Genomic DNA, 12,911 nt, shown 5'->3' with positions numbered 1-12,911 from the left:
GTAACATAAATTCTGTGGGAGCATATGTGCAGATGCCGCCATCACCACCTAACTATTAATTGCATTCACTTGCAAGTTGTTGCTCCCCGAGGAGATGTTAGATCAACTTTTCAGTCACTGTAAATGATCTAAGAAATGAGGCAAATACACTTTCCTACAATTATATTTATTGTCTTGCATATGTAGTGTAGTAGCTGGTGGGAGTTGTGGCTCAGGAGGTAGCGCTTAATCACAAGGTTAGATTCGGGTTCGATCCCCGGCTCTTCCTTTCAAAGTGTGTTTGAAGCAAGACACTGATCCCCTTGTTGTTTACGATAGGCAGCGCCTTGAATGACAGCTCTGCCATTATTGGTGTATGAATGTTCATTGAGAGGCAAATTGTGAAGCACTTTGTCTGGTAAGCTAAAAAGGAGTTATATAAATCCAGTCCATTTACCATCCATTTACCATTTACCTCTGCGTGAAAGTAGGGAAGTGAACAACATGTACTGGGTGTATCTGACTGGAACATGCGGAGAGAGTTCGGTTGATGTAACAAGCCACTACGTATACAGCCGGCATGCATCCCATGATCTTCCACTCTCCCCTCACGCCTTGGAGGGAACAATCCAAATGGGCAAGAGTGCTTGTTAAATATATATTTTCCAGCCATAGACAGAAGGCAAGTTCAAGCAAAACTGTGACAGTGCAGAGCCCTTTTTGTGTGTGCGGTTTTAAAAAGAGCAAAATTGCATGCGATTGTACGATGTGTATTAAATGCAGACAAACACTCAGCACTGTGTGGGTGGGTACCCTGTAAGTATACCTTCTTTCTCAGAAGTGCAAGTGATACAGTTTAAACAAGAGTGCGTGTGTGTGTGTGTGTGTGTGTGTGTGTGTGTGTGTGTGTGTGTGTGTGTGTGTGTGTGTGTGTGTGTGTGTGTGTGTGTGTGTGTGTGTGTGTGTCTGTGTCTGTGTCTGTGTCTGTGTGTGTCTGTGTGTGTCTGTGTGTGTGGCTCTGCACACATTGCCAAATATAATTACAACTTCCCAGGGCCTCTTCCCACTGTCTGGGCTGGCTCTCCCAGCAGGGGTTGATTGGGAGAAAATAAGGGCTTATTCACTGGACTATAAAAAGAGTTGTAAACAATCCCACATTGTAGCTACTGGGAGGAGAGCTGGCAGCATAAAGGAGGCACTCTGCTATATTGGCTGGGTCGGCTACTAGGCTGACTATCAGGTTAGTTGGGTTGTTGGGGAGTTGCCCTGCAGTTTGGCTGTCTGCTGTTGTCTACATGCCTCAGCTCTGCCACGCATTGGGGCACTTAGTAGTGAAAGAGGAAGCGAGAGGGCGTTTAAGAAAAACGAGGAGAGACTGTGTTTGTATCTAATCTGACCATCAAAACCTCAAACCCCCGGTGCCTGGGTAATCACCAGGTAGAGCGTGTGCCCATATATAGAGGTTTACTACTCAACCCAGCGCCGTGGGTTTGACTCCGACATGCGGCCCTTTGCTGCATGTCATTCCCCTCTCTCTCTCTCTCTCTCTCTCTCTCTCTCTCTCTCTCTCTCTCTCTCTCTCTCTCTCTCTCTCTCTCTCTCTCTCTCTCATCCCTTTCATGTCTCCATTTGTCCTATAAAAAATAAAGGTGTAAAATGGCCAAAAAATTATCTTTAAAAATCAGCAACCCCAAACCCACTTTCCCAGCATGCCAGTGTTCAGGCAAATTAAATAGATGTGTAATTTGGGAGTGATGCTGTTTGATTGAGCTGTTGTTGTTGTTCTGTACAGACTGAGTCAGAGAATTAGTATAGCTCCTGCTGCACGATGACATGGCCATGTCGACACCAGTGATTGTTAGCATATGGAAATGTCATTGTACCCGTTTTGTTTCTTGATGAATAGAAGTGTTCATTTCATGACATTGTTGAAACCACAGTGGGCTAAAGGAGTTTTGGTTGTTAACAATGGTTTGATTGTGTACAATTGGCCAATCTGCCTTAGTGAAGTGGTTAAATATTTGGCTAATGACACTGACATTTTACATCATTTAAACACATACAGTAATTTTCTTCTAGCTGTCTAGTATGCGCTATCAAGAGTGACTTAAAATGAGAGAAAACTGAATAAATCAACATTTGTCTATATACATGCATATAAATGCAACATATTTACTGCCTGTGTACATCATCACTTGCCTGCAGGACAGCGTGAAGCATCGACACCTGCTCATCAAAAACCTGAGATGCAGTGAATCGATGATAAGCCTGCATAGCTGCATCAATATGCATGCACAGTATGAATGGGACATTTATATAATGGTTTGTAACCACGTCGGGCCTGTAATAATTTAGCAAAAGGCATTTGCCTGGTAATGGCACATCATTTCCCCCATCAAGATTCCTCTCAGAGGTGTCCCATTCGGTGGCATATTGATTCAGCTCTAATGAGAGTCTGGGCAGCAAGAAGTTTCACAAAGGTTACAGGCAGTGTTCTGTGTGTACTATGCATCAGTAATGATTCAGAAAGGAAACGTTGCTATGGAATGGACGTTTGTTTATATGTATATCTTTCCATATGTATATATATAGACACATAGATACATACATGTGTGTGTGTGTGTGTGTATATATATATGTATGTATATATGTATGCAGTATGCATATGTATATATGTATATTGTGTATATCTGTATGTATATATGTGTATATAAATATGTATACGTGTACATATATGTATGCATGTGTGTGTGTGTGTGTATATATATATATATATATATATATATGTATATATATATATATATATATATATATATATATATATATATATATATATATATATATATATATATATATATATATATATATATCACTCTATAACTATATATATCTATAAAACTCTCAGTCTGGTTATCTATAACAAACACTTTGTTTACATTTTTTCTACAATTTCATGTCACTGTAACTGTTGGCAAGTCAATTTCTATCACCAACTGATACATTTTCTCTGTTTTACATCAATGCAATAAATTAAGTGTTTGCATAATTTACTGCCCCAGAGCTTATACTGTTGTTTTATTTATTATTGAATTGTTTATTGAGCTTATAAGTTTATTGTTGAGACTAACAACAGCTCACACCAAAATCAGCTATTTATAAAAATACGGTGATTGTACAAACCTGCTTAAAAAAAAATAAAAAACAGTAATGGAAGCTACATATGCTAAAAGTCTTGGTTGCATGTGTGTGACACTGCATACACACACAATAGGCCCCCACCCAATGAAAACCAGCTGATTTAAACAACCTGTATGTTTTTGCCAAGAACTCTCATCTTTGGGGACATTATTCTGTGATACACACCCCTCTTTCTGGGAGCAGGGGGATATCGTTTACCATTACACAACTCTGAGGAGCCACTTATGCGTGAAAGGCAGATGTGTTTGTACTGTAAACAAGAGAGGGGAGATGGGAGAATGGTGCAGAGCTATGCCAAAGAGATCTTCTCTGTCTGCCAGGGGGCTGCAATGCTAGACTTCATTAAAAAATACAGACTGGAGCAATCCTTTGCACGAAAGCATAATAATAAAAGTAGAATTATTTGCCTGTATTTGCCAGTTGCACACGCCTTTATACAGCTAAAGACATTGAAGAATGAAGCAAATCAATTATATTCCTCTATATGTAAAGCCTGCACACACATAATAACATGTTCATTATCTTTCAATGATTTGAAAGGAGCAAACACACTTTCCTTTAATATAATTTATTCAAGGTAAGTTCAAGCACTGAACGTGTTGGTCACAAACTGTTCAATCAGTAATATTGTCGGAAGACTTCATCAGCTTTTATCAGCTTTCCGAGGCATTTGACTGCAACCGTGTCCTTACAAAGCTTTCAATTACTCCCCACAAAACAAATTCTGCCAATCATAAATTATTCCACAGCATCAATGTGCAGATATGGTTCTACTTAATGCTGTTTACATACATAATGCTCTTGTAAGCTAAAGTACAATAAAATTGTCCTGTGGAAATAGACAGTGTCCTCCTTCTCTTTGTAATCTAATTTTAGTGATGTGATGTTTATCAAAAATGTTGAATATAGTAGACCTAGTTATTGCTCTCCAAAGTCCAAAATATAGTTAGTCACATCTCTCCTCAAGCTATTTCGTTCTGTCTTGGCCTATGTTATTTCAACCTTTTTCATTTGCATGATGTGTGATGCACATTGCTTCATCAGCAATATGGAGGAAAAGTGGCAGCACTACAGATTTTTTTTCTGACCATTTTTTCCAGCAACAGGCACGAGATAGTTAGCTCACTTAATTTGTTGACATGTAACATTGTTTTTCCAAGCTCTAACAGTTTACTTGTCATTGGAAATAATACATTCAGAACGTTCTCTAAAGTTTTGTTGGGAGTTGGCAGTTTCGAAAGCCTGGGTCGGGGCACAGGGGAGACACAGAGCTGCTTACCAAGTGTGTGAACCCCCTGAGAGTCACAAAATAATAGCAGATGCCGAGATTTCCTGACTTTTAGTCACCAGTAACCCTGTTTTTCTTTTTTTGAATAGATTTCCCTGAGGTTTGATTAGGTCCTCTCAAACAATCGTACATTTGAGTTCAGAAGAGTGCTCATGAATTCAGTCCAACGCCAATTTATTGCCAGGCTTTCGCTTTCGCTTTATTTATTAATAATATTCCAAATAATTAAATCTATGAAATACCCGTAAATTCCAATTCATGAGTGCTACTCAGTGGTCGTGAACTTCACAGCGTGGCCCTGACAGGTGGTTGTGGCCATTATTGAGATTTTTGGTTTTATATTTTGACCCCAGTAGTATGCTTGTGTGTTTGTGTATTTGTCCCAATTGCTCAAACTTGGCACAAACAGGCCTGGGCATTGGCACTTGAATTTAGCCTTTTGGAATCTCATTAGTCCTGGTTGTAGCCTATATAAATTGCTTTTCTAATTGAAAACCCCACTGCTCGTTCTACACGAGGTCTGCATTCTGTAATAGAGATGGATCACTTGGATTTGTAGGTGCTAACCTAATTGATACTATCATCATAATGTTCCTGTGCGTTCTTGATGAAAAGCTGAATCTGATTGTGTGCTTTTGAGTTTGTCTGCATGTGTCCGTGTCTGAGTCCGTATTTACTGTGGTTGTGTGTGCATGTGTGTGTGTGTGTGCGTGTGTGTGTGTGTGGGGGGGGGGGGGGGCAGCGCAGCGCAGCGCATGATTTTGAGTGAGGGCGAGAGTAGAGGTGTGTGTTTGTGTGAGGGGGAATGTTCAAATGTCTGGCAACATGCATTTAGAGAGACGTGTGGTGTGAATGATGATTGTGTGTGTTTCTGTGTTCTGTATACAAGAATGCATGTGTGGGAGTAGTGTTAATGAGACTGCACGCTTGCTTGTGTTTGGGTGTATGTGTCTGTATACGAGTGTACATGTGTGTACACACATCTCATCTGCATGGCGCCATGCCCCATCACTTCCATTGGGGTGTGTGAGAACAAAGACTTTCCATTTCCAACGCTGCTGTGCCTGCAGGGAAAAGCCTGATCATAATTAGCTGAATGATGAGCCTCCGCCATGCACCACTCAGCAGGCCTGTGGCTGCCTCTCTGCAGCACCCCTCTCCTTCTCTCACTCCTCTCTCCATTTTCTCTACTTTTCCCTCTTTTTCTAATTCTGGCGTTTTCTTTCTATTCATTATCTCTCGCATGTGCTGCGTACTGCTCACCATCTATCTTCTCTCTGAGTCTGACTTTGCCTCCTCCTCCCTCTCTTTCTCTCTGCCTACATCATCACTCTCGCTGTCTTTATTTAATTCCTCGGATCTGACTCACTCTATTTTCCCTCTCTGTCTTCTTTTCTCTCTCTCTTCTCCTCTGACACACTCTCCCTTTTTATCTCCCCATTTCCTCTGAAGCTGGGAAAAGTAGGGACGGGACAAGATTGACTTTAAACTGTCTTATGAAAGATCAGACCCAGCCATGGATTTGCATACTCACACGCACAATATGTCACATTGCTGAAATAGGCATGCATGATGCTTACAACAATGTCTGAGTCATCATTAAACAAGTAATTACAATAATTCCAGGAGTAATAAATAGTAAAAAAAGTAAGTAAATAAATTGATATTTAATCTTTAGTTCTTAATTCTTAAGACAGTGGTGGGGTTAGGGTTAGGGTGTGGTTGACATTTTGCTTTACAGCTACAAGTACTGTACAGTATATTTTCTATATATTGTGTAACCTCATAACAGTTATAGTTAGGTTAAATGCTTTTTGCTTGTTTTTTATGTGATGCAAAACAATTTGCTTTCATAAACGATTTTAATAATTCTATATATTCTAAAGCAATTTCATAACTCAAACAGTAAAAAGTTCCATCATCTTTCAAACCCCTGGAAATCAAACAGCTGCACACTAGGATGTACAGAAACATGGTCCAAAAACAATTCTTTGAGATTTACTCCACATCAAGCGATAAGACACTTTCAATTTGTTTTTCATTCTGTCATTCTTTGATCTAATCAGTTAATTCAGTCTGGCAATAATTCCCAGCACTGTAATATGAGTTTTTCCCTGTGTTTACACTCTCAAGCAGCCTTATTTTGCCGCTCACCTCCAGGGTGAGTGTTGCCATGGTTGTTGACTGTATCATGACTTAGACATCAGCAGCGTTTCAATATGTTGGGGATTATTAATGACATCTGTTTTGAACCAAACAGCGCAGCCCTTCCTCTGTGATGGAGTGCTCTAAAAAGGCAACAAAGGTTCTGCTCACTAACAGATGAAAGAGATACTGTGAAATAATCAAAGTTGTGTTGGACTCAATTGGAAATCCCTGCATCTGGTGAGCATCTGCATCAAAAGACGAGCAATTTGTTGGCTTCTCAAGGTGTCGCAGATCAGCAATCTGCTTAGTCATCATTTAGGCCCATTTTAAATTCACAATACTGGTGAGTCATTATGAGTGGGCCATGTGTTACCTTGAGGACACATTAACTGAATAGTTGAAATTGTTTAAAAGTAGTGTTTGAATAAACTGTAGCTGTCTGCATTCATGCTGGTTTGTGTGTGTGTGTGTGTGTGCGCTCTCTTTCTTTCTCTCTCTCTCATTTCCTCTGTCACGTTTCCTCTCTCTCTGTCTCTCTTTCTTATTTCATCTCTCTTTCCATCTCTCATTCTGTACACCACAACAGGCCAGGCAGATGGCAGCCTCTCGGCCTGCCGTGCCAGGAAAAGCATGTGAATTAAAGGTTATACCCAGCAGGTTTGAAGAGTTGCCAGCACCGTCGCGGTGCTGCAGAGGGGGGCCCCGGCCCACCTGCCTCCCAGGCTTGGGGACATCTGGCTGGGGTTTTGTGGAATGATGAGCGTGCTGCCGCCAACCACCACTTCTGCCACCACGAACGGCACCACGCCGAAAGGAGAAGCCGTCATCTGTTCTGTTTTCAGCTAGCAAATGAACAAATGAGCTGGTTTCCATTTGTCTGCCGGTCTGTACGTGTTTGCATGTGTGCATCTGGGATAAGACTGGAAGAGATTGTCCTGAATTAATCTGATTGGACGGGAAGGGTAGAGGGATGGATGCAAAGATTGTCACAAAGAGCAGGTCAAGTATCAGCATACCCCAATTTTCACATTTAGTCTTTCATTTTCAAATTTTGATCCCGCCATTTGCCCATATGTTTGATAAGACCATGAAAAACCAGACTTCCTAAACAGATGTATATTTTTAACCTAAAGACCTTGTAAATCAGTTCCTCACAAATCTGGCTGGCGTTGCTATGTCCATGAACCTGATGCCAGGTCAGGCTGTCTGAAACAGACATGTCAGTGGTAAAGGCTTAACAATACAGCCTGTCTCAAATCTGCCCTTAATTCCTTCCCAATATGTTTCCCCTTGTTTGCTTTAGCTGGGAGCAGAGTGAAATGTTAGGACCCCAAGTAGCTACACAGATGTTGCAGCATATTTCTAGACCTGCCAGCACACAGAAGCTCTATCAGGGAGCAAGACGCATTGTATTCACCTCAGGGAGTCACTGACAGTAATGATTAGAGGTGGTTTGATTGGCATGGCCTTTGGTTTGTGAGGTTTAGAAAAATACAGAATATTGGACAAGATTTAGGGATTACAGTTGCTGTGTATAATCGTGTCTTATAACAGTATTTTGGCTATCACTATTGGCTATTAACAGATTTTGCAACTTCAAGAGTGCAAGTTTAAACACCTCTCATATTGGTCTAATCAAGTGTTGTTAATGAAACAGGCTATTATGTGAGAGCAACTGACAGGCAACTCCTTGTTATTAGAAACAAGAAATTCCAGTTTATTTAAGCATGGGTCTTGCTCTTGTAGTGTTCCCATCAGTGCAATTGGTAAAGAATGATAAAGGTACCTACCAAGTTAATGGCAGACACAACAATGATAACAAAAAGTAGTTTGATTGGAAAAGAAACATGACTATGACAGTAATGGTTTGAACTAGTCACTTAACATGTGAATTGTCTGGGGTGACCCCTCTGCTCCAGAGGTCAAAACGATCAGTGATGTCAGAGGAAAACCAGATGCCTGCTGAAGGTGTTAACGACTCAGCCACAAACTCAACACGGTGTGTGGATGTTGAGTGTGTGCGCTGACTCTGGGGGACAACTATCAACATAACTCTTATGAGGTGGGAGTGTTTTCTTTGTTGTGCAAGTGTTAATGTGGTTAATCTGATTTAATAGACAATGATGCATGCACAACATGCTCGTATACCCTCTAGTTTTTTCTTTTTCTCTGAGCAGTGTGTTAAAGCAGCTCCTAATGTCTGGGCCTCTAGACACAGCGCTGGACTCCCTCCCTCTCTGCCAGCTGCCAGCTCCTGACCCCTTGATACATCTTCCTCCACATGGCCCACACAGCTGGTGCAGAGCCTACACAATTTAGGGCGCTCACGTGCTTGCACACACACACACACACACACACACACACACACACACACACACACACAGGTGCGTGGGCAGACACAAACATGTAGGTTGATATAGTCAGACTGACACTAACACACTTGCACATACGCAGAAATATACACACAAATGCAAAGAAATACTCATGCAATCATCCTTCACAAAACACACTTAGCTTTTTCTCTCGCCCACACACACAGATGCATGCTCCTCTCTCTCACACACACACACACACACACACACACACACACAAACACACACTTGCTGTCTTGTCTGTTTGCCGGTGAAGGTGCAGAGGGCAGAATCCTGGACACCACACTATTGTTCCACCATCCCTGTTAGAGTACTCACGCAACTCTCTTGTGGTCGTCCCCCTGTCTTCAGTTCACATTTGTCTGTGGTGTTATATGGTATAGGGTTTTGCATGAGAGGATGACAAATAGTTGGACACAAGGTTGATAGAAAAAGCATGAGAGATTGATTTGTAGGGGATGATTGATTTTAAAGAGATGCAGGGTTGTGGAAAGTGTTTTGGGTGTATTATGTTGTCAGTGACTTCTGGAGGTTTGTTCTTCTCTAAGTACAAATACAGCAAAAGATTTTGAGGGAACAGAAAAACGAAACAATATTTTTTGAAAAGTGTCCTCAACTTGTTTGGATATTGTCATTGTTCATGTAACATCAGATAGCAGACTGTTGCAATTTAAGGGCAATTGCTTTAAACCTTGATTTTATTCCAACATACCTGACTTTGCCCAAGGGTTTGTTTGTTCTACGTGTGCACGCACGCACGCGCATACGCATGCATGCACACACACTCCATAACTACTTCACCCATGGCGGCTTGCAGCCTTTAAATAGCCCCCATGGTGCTTTACTGTCTGTTGCCATTGTCAGTGGCTGTCACCCTTAACTGGCAACACCACATTTGTCAGCTGGCTGGGCAGGGATTATTCGGATTCCAAAACTATAACTTGTTCCTATAATTTCTATTGGTTTTCCCCCAGACATGACACAGCATCTAGTATACTGCACACAGCTGGTAGGAATCACATTTCTAGCTGAAGGACAATTAAGTTGAGCCCGCTGGTCTTAACCTCAAGTTCTCTAATTTAAGAGCGTAGTCGCTACCCTGTTTCCTTCAAGTTAAGCTTAAAATTAAAACACGTCTATGTGGTCAAGAAGTCTAAAATAGTTAGAATTTCTAAATGTTTTTATTCATCTGAAGACATTATGTGTTCTTTTTTCATCTCATCGGGGTTAAAAGAAAGGGAGTGAGTTTGGTTGTGGAAAAGGGCAGCCTCAGGGCAGGTTATCAGCCACCGCAGGCTCCTTGTAGCACGCCTGGTGGGCGTCAATGTGGTGCTAGCGGGCTTACTTGATGAAAACCAGACAGAGTGTGGAGCTAAAAGGTGAAGCACTAGTGGAATGGCGAGAAAAGATATACAGTACAGTGTATTAGAGACAGGGCTGCTGGAATGGATAAGAGCAATGGGTACAATAGAAGGAAATATGAGAAGCAATGTGATAAACATTTGATGACTCGCAGTAAAGTAAAGTGGAGTGGGACGGATTTGGGAAGCTTACAGTGGGACAAAGAAGATCTTTCATCTCACTGTGTGTAATAGCAAATAGGAGAAAGAATGGATGTTCCATGGATTATCTCAGTGCTTTAAAGGCATCATTACAGTTCAAACACACAGCAGAAGTCGTCAAGCAAATTTGATCTCTTACTTGTTTGAACTCCAAAAGAAGAAACACAACTTGTGCTTTCAACTTGTTGCATGCAAGTTCAATATAATCGTCTTCCTGTTTCCTCATCCCAATCTAGTTGCTGCAAGAACAGAGAGACAAGCAACTACGCTTAATAGTCCAATTTGTGGCTGCCATGTGTGGAAACACGCTTAGCTAATTATTGGCTATATTTATATCTTGATTCATTAGACCGAAGGAACATTCTCTGAGAAGAGTTGGGTTCGGGCCTTGTCTTCACACCTTTGTGTAAAGGATATATATTTAACAATGGCATTCGTTTAAAAATCACACATCGGTCTAATTTGTAAACAATTTACAGATTACTAATTTAATTTCTCATATGCAATTAAGTATATCAAATCTCTTAGGAAACTTGAGGAATGTATGTAAATAACACAAAAAGCCATGGTTGTGCTTGGATCTGAGACATGGGTGTGTTGGATTTGTAAGCAGGGAAAGAAGCAGCAGTGTGACAGAGTGCAGGCGTAATTAAGCGGCTGCTGGCTATCGGGCAGGGAGGTGGTGCAGACACACAGCACTGACAGGGAGGCAGGGACGACAAAGTAGTGCTGATAAGGAATAGAGACAGAGGATCACATGTGGGACGGCTGGCTGGCTTCGAGCCCACTTAACTTGAGTCACTCAAACACATATACAGGCTTACTGTGTGTGTGTGTGTGTGCGTGTGCGCGCCATATTCTGTATTAGAAAGAGTGGCTTTATATTGTAGGAGCACTCAAGAAAATAGTCTTTCACCTTCATCACCAAAATGTAAAACTGGTTAGAATAAACCTTTCCTATTAAGTTATACCTACAATAAATAAAGACTCCAATGTAACTAATTATGTCGTTAAAGTTGCAAAGAGAATGCTGTTCACTTGTAATTTTGAGCATTTTATTACTTAAGAAAATGTTTTTTTTATTTAAATTTCAGTTCTTGTGTTACATTTTGCATGCTTCATTAATCAATCTGTTACACTGAAGAAGAATATTTGTTTTTTTAGGAATATATGGAGTTAGGTGTTTGTAAAAAGTCAAAACCTTTTACAAGTTACCGGCTACTGCATGTGGACTGTACAATGTGCATAAGCCCTTTTCACACTGCAAACCTGTAATGATGTAGACATTGTGTAGACATTACCTGGCGGAGCTGTATGTGAAAACGTAAATGTCCCAATCAGAGAGTTTTCTGTTACACAACTAAAACAACCAACACAACAACGCACACCATTTTTTTGTTTCAACTCATTTGGTAATGGCTTGAATGTAATGGTAGTTCATTCCCGTGGATGTTTTGCACCGGCACCGTGGCTCCGTCCGGTGCTTAGCACAGCCCAAGACGATTGTGATTGGTTTAAAGAAAAGCCAATAAACCAGAGCATGTTTATCTCCCATCCTGGGATGCTGTGTGGACTAGCCAGACCTTCCTCCACAGTGCTGTGGAGGAAGGTCTGGCAATGCAAGACTACTTTGGATACATCTGACTTATTTGACAACAAGCTGTTTATAATAATAATAAAACTAAAACAGCATAATCGCCTTTCATTGTATGAAACACAACTTCAGGGACACTGATGATCGTGCTAATATTTTGTGAGTGTAAAAGATCCCATGAGCATTTTTAATCTTTTTGGAATGCCTGCAGTTAACATCTAATTTTTTTTCTGAAGGACTGTACATCTTTTCAGTGGTGCTTAATTCAGGTTGTATTTTAAAAGAGACCACTAGTTTCAAATAGCAAATGATTAAAAGCAAAGGGGAATATTATATAAATATGAGAACATTGAATGGAAAATCAAATCAAAACACAAGTCATTCATAAAGCTTAGGCGGGCTAAAAATGAGAGTATTGCCATTACCGTGATTCTTCAAACTTAAACCAGCCTTTGGAAAAAGAAGGTGGCAACTTGCCAAAGTCCTCAGTCTAGCCAGGGTGTTTTACAGATCAGTGAAGGAGGTCTTTCAAACTGACACATGTCCAAATGTCTTTTCTTTTAGTACAGTACATGCAATGTCTTCAATACTATATGTACGAGTGGAGGGAAAACCAAGAGAGACAGATCATGAGAAGGGGAAAAAGGAGCCAAGAGAAGAAAAATAACTTTAAAGGGGAAATAGGAGTCAGCGAGTGGTCAGATTGTCATGGCAGAAACCTAAAGTCAGAAACACTGAAGGTACAGCAAGGGGTATTGTGTCTGTGTACA

The sequence above is a fragment of the Etheostoma cragini genome, chromosome 14 (assembly GCF_013103735.1).
Source record: "Etheostoma cragini isolate CJK2018 chromosome 14, CSU_Ecrag_1.0, whole genome shotgun sequence".
In the NCBI taxonomy this organism is placed as follows: domain Eukaryota; kingdom Metazoa; phylum Chordata; class Actinopteri; order Perciformes; family Percidae; genus Etheostoma; species Etheostoma cragini.
The sequence above is the reverse complement of the archived record's forward strand: the minus strand, read 5'-3'. Positions refer to the sequence as shown.